This window comes from Mustelus asterias, unplaced genomic scaffold (assembly GCF_964213995.1).
Source record: "Mustelus asterias unplaced genomic scaffold, sMusAst1.hap1.1 HAP1_SCAFFOLD_3381, whole genome shotgun sequence".
NCBI classification, from domain to species: domain Eukaryota; kingdom Metazoa; phylum Chordata; class Chondrichthyes; order Carcharhiniformes; family Triakidae; genus Mustelus; species Mustelus asterias.
Window position 1 is genome coordinate 30001 of NW_027593326.1, and position 4348 is coordinate 34348.

The window sequence follows — 4348 nt, forward strand, 5'->3', positions numbered from 1 at the left end:
CAACTTTCCCTTACGGTACTTGTTGACTATCGGTCTCGTGCCAGTATTTAGCCTTAGATGGAGTTTACCACCCACTTTGGGCTGCATTCACAAGCAACCCGACTCCGAGAAGACTCAATCACGACGAGCCAGGGACCGCAACCGGCCTGACACCTTCCACAGGCCACGCCTCGATCAGAAAGACTTGGGCCCCTCGAGCATCGTCAGAGAAAGGTCTCCTTTACGCCACATTTCCCACGCCCGGCAGGCGAGCGGGGATTCGGCGCTGGGCTCTTCCCTCTTCACTCGCAGTTACTAGGGGAATCCTTGTTAGTTTCTTTTCCTCCGCTTAGTAATATGCTTAAATTCAGCGGGTTGACACGTCTGATCTGAGGTCGTAGGCAGCAACGAGTGCTCTGGCCGGCCGGTCGTCGGCGCCTCCACGCGCTTCGGGCGCACACACAGACACACACACGTACGCGTGCTCGCAAGTGCGCGCCGTGCTGCGCAGCGGATGCACAGGCACGGACACACACGGAACGCACACGGTACTGCGAGCGCTGCGTGCCCCCTCGCACTCGGCGCCGGACCGGGCTCGGCACGTCAACTGTTCCAGAGAATCGTTTGCGGCGAGGCGTGCGCCCACCTCCACGGTAACGGAAAGCAGTGCTGCTGGCGGGGTCGCGGTGCGACGGCGGTATCGAGCGAGAGAAAAGCAGGGCCGTGGGACACACAGCCTGCCGGAGCGAAAGGCCAGACGCCAAGGACGAAGCCGGGCGGCGGAGCGCACGGGCTGCAAGCGGCGGGTGGCCACGCCGCGGCCAGGACAGCACCTTTCACGTAGAAGACTTCGGCGGCAGCAGGACACGGGGAGACACCGGAGCGAGGACCACACGGCCAAGTCGGCTCTGCGACGATTCGAACCCAAGGCACACGTTGAACGCGGGCGCAGGCACATTGCCCCAGAACCGCAACGGCAGAGGGTGGGCTGCGGAGTGTGGAAGGAGCCGCAGCTCCAGCGCAACACAAGCAACGACACCCAACCGCCACGGATTCCCACGACAAAAATGCAAGCACTCGCACGCGCAACAGAGGGAAGAAAAGCACGGCACGACCGAGCACCGATCCAGGCATCAAGCGTCACACGCGTCAAGCTGCCGTCCTCCACGCGACGGCACTGAACGGCCACGGCAACCCACCGGCAGGCAACCGAGCACGGACCACGCGAGGCAACGTGTCCGGAGACGTCCAGCGGACAGTCACTCCACTCTCTCACTCTCTGTGCCGGAGCACCCAACCGAGCCAACTCTTGCGGATCCTTCCCGTGGACGAGCCACACACACACATCAACAGAGAGTCAACCCCCCTGGCCCGAGCCTAACGGAAGGCACACACGGTCCCGGCAGCGAGGCAGTCACGTTCTCTCTCTCTGGCAACCCGATGACAGCCGTGCCGGCGACCCCGAGGTGGCTGGGCCAGTGCGGGAGCGGGCAGTGCCGACGAGCCCGGAGGCGGACGCCGGCACCCAAGAGGTCAAGCTCTCCGACGCGGATTACTCTGGGTCTGCACTTAGGGGGACAGAGAGGACGGCACCTCTGCGACACCCCAGCCGCGCTCTTCGGCGCACGGATGCGCGCGAAGTGCGATTGATTGTCAAGCGACCCTCAGACAGACGTAGCCCCGGGAGGAACCCGGGGCCGCAAAGTGCGTTCAAAGTGTCGATGATCAATGTGTCCTGCAATTCACATTAATTCTCGCAGCTAGCTGCGTTCTTCATCGACGCACGAGCCGAGTGATCCACCGCTAAAAGTTGTATCGGGTTTCGGATCGGTTGCCCGATCCTGGGACGCGCAAAACGCTCCCCCGCCGACGTGACGGTGGAGCCCCAGCCTGGCGCGTACCACGGCGTGAGCCCGGAGGCGCACGCACTCGAGCGACAATCAAGCGAAAAAAAGGAGGAATCAGGGCGCTCGCAGGCGTTGAGTGCCGGCGTGGGTGAGGGGCCGGGGCCCGCCACGCGCCGTCACGCCCCGCAACAGCCAGAGGCAGAGTTCTCTGGTGTCACCGTCTGGCGGTAGGCTCGAGAGTCGAGGCGAGGCCGCAGCGGACTGAGTCGGGTGCAAGCCGCGGAGGACAGGCCGACGCTACGGGCGCAAGCCGACCCCGCACGCCCCAACCTCGGCGGGCTGGGGAAGGGGGCGCGGCGGAACGCTCGCAAGCGCGGCTGCCCCCGCGGACAGGCACATTCTCTCGAACGCGGTGGACGCTCGCTCAAGTCAGCACGAGACCAGACCGGACCGACAGGCGGACAACGAATCTTTAAACCTCGCACCCACCCTCCGCACACGGGTGCCGGAGGAATGGTGAGCATGAACAGGTACCCCTCACCGGGCTTTGAAGAGAGTGACTAGAATGCGACCAAAGCTTCACCGCGGCGGGAGACAAAAAGGCCCCTGACTGCACCAGAACGTCTCCCTGCGGAGTCACACAGTGGCCGTTCACCGTGGTCCCGTCGACAAGCCGCCAGGACAAGCACCCAAGCCCGCAGCAGCTCTCTTCGTTTCAACTGCGGATGTAATGCTGCAAGGCGGTGGCAAGGTCACGTCGCAGCCCGCAAGCCGTCGCCAAGGCGAGAGGAAGACGGTCCCCACAGCGGGCACACACAGACGGACGTGGAGCACGGGGCGGCGGCCCACAGGTGCGCACACGCGCCGTGCCGAGGATCGGTGCGGACGCCGGTGACATCGCACCCGGCAGAGCGGCTAGGCAGAAGTCGCTGCGGAGGAGGAGCACCGTCGGCGGAACGGTCTGCTGGCGGGCGAGGGACCAAACGAGCAGCTAGAACGGGCGGAGTGGACCGGACTGCAGAAGCGGAGTGAGTGCGTGGCTGACGCCACCGTCTCCCTCCGAGCGTCTGCTCGCGCCGGCCAAACCGCCGAACCGCTGAACGAAAGGACCGCATCGTCCCACGCAGGCAGGCCGGCCGTGTTGCCGTGCGTGCCCCCACCTCTCGGACGGACTGCAAAGACACCCTACGAAGCCAACGGCGAAGCCCTTCCAACGGCGCAGGCGTAGCGTGTGCGGCACCCGCATGGACTTGCCGGCGTGCAACCGAGCGTGTGCGTGCTCGTCGGTGGCGGCGCCCGCGCGCCGGCCCAACCGAGTGGGACCGAGATCGACGTCGCCCGGCTTCGGCGGAACGTGCGTACGGGTGACCAGGCCCGTTCGACGGGTACGGCGAAATTGTCGGTGTGACCTCCCACCCGCGTGGGAGGCGCCAGCGTCAGTACGGGCCACGGCCCCGGGGCCAACCCCCGTGAGGCTCTCCTGCCTGGCCCAACCGGCGCAGCCTTCGAGTTCAAGGAGTGACGGGCCGCCCTCCCCGGAGAGGTGGCGGGCCCCCGGCCGACAAAGATCCTTCACAACGTGTTCACCAACAGAAACCTTGTTACGATTTTTATTCTGTGTTACGGGTTTCGGTTCGGGCCCCCGGAGAGGTTGTCCGATACCTGGCCCCGGGGCCGGCCCCCGTGAGGCTCTCCTGCCTGGCCCAACCGGCGCCAGCCTTCGCGTTCAAGGAGTGACGGGCCGCCCTCCCCGGAGAGGTGGCGGGCCCCCGGCCGACAAAGATCCTTCACAACGTGTTCACCAACAGAAACCTTGTTACGACTTTTATACCGTGTCGGGTTTCGGCTCGGGCCCCCGGAGAGGTTGTCCGATCCTGGGACGCGCTAAACGCTCCCCCGCCGACGTGACGGTGGAGCCCCAGCCTGGCGCGTACCACGGCGTGAGCCCCGGAGGCACACGCACTCGAGCGACAATCAAGCGAAAAAACCTTTCTCGGAGGAAACAGGGCGCTCGCAGGCGTTGAGTGCCGGCGTGGGTGACGGGCCGGAGCCCGACACGCGCCGTCACGCCCCGCAACAGCCAGAGGCAGAGTTCTCTGGTGTCACCGTCTGTCGGAAGGCTCGAGAGTCGAGGCGAGGCCGCAGCGGACTGAGTCGGGTGCAAGCCGCGGAGGACAGGCCGACGCTACGGGCGCAAGCCGACCCCGCACGCCCCAACCTCGGCGGGCTGGGGAAGGGGGCGCGGCGGAACGCTCGCAAGCGCGGCTGCCCCCGCGGACAGGCACATTCTCTCGAACGCGGAGGACACTCGCTCAAGTCAGCACGAGACCGGACCGACAGGCGGACCACGAATCTTTAAACCTCGCACCCACCCTCTGCACGCGGGTGCTCGAGGAATGGTGAGCATGAACAGGTACCCCGTACCGGGATTGAAGAGAGAGTGACTAGAATGCGACCAAAGCTTCACCGCGGCGGGAGACAAAAAGGCCCCCTGACTGCACCAGAACGTCTCCCTGCGGAGT

General features: G+C 65.6%; 2 non-coding genes across 2 annotated transcripts in view; both read right to left on the reverse strand.

Annotated features, from left to right (window-relative positions):
• Positions 1-377, reverse strand: part of LOC144490511 (28S ribosomal RNA) — a 3775-nt gene extending 3398 nt beyond the window's left edge. The window contains exon 1 of the ribosomal RNA XR_013497271.1: positions 1-377. This exon is cut by the window's left edge and continues 3398 nt beyond it. This is a non-coding gene — a ribosomal RNA (28S ribosomal RNA).
• A 1260-nt stretch (positions 378-1637) lies between these two features.
• LOC144490509 (5.8S ribosomal RNA) lies at positions 1638-1791 on the reverse strand. The gene has a single exon (XR_013497269.1). It is a non-coding gene; the product is annotated as a 5.8S ribosomal RNA (ribosomal RNA).
• Positions 1792-4348: the final 2557 nt, after the last annotated feature.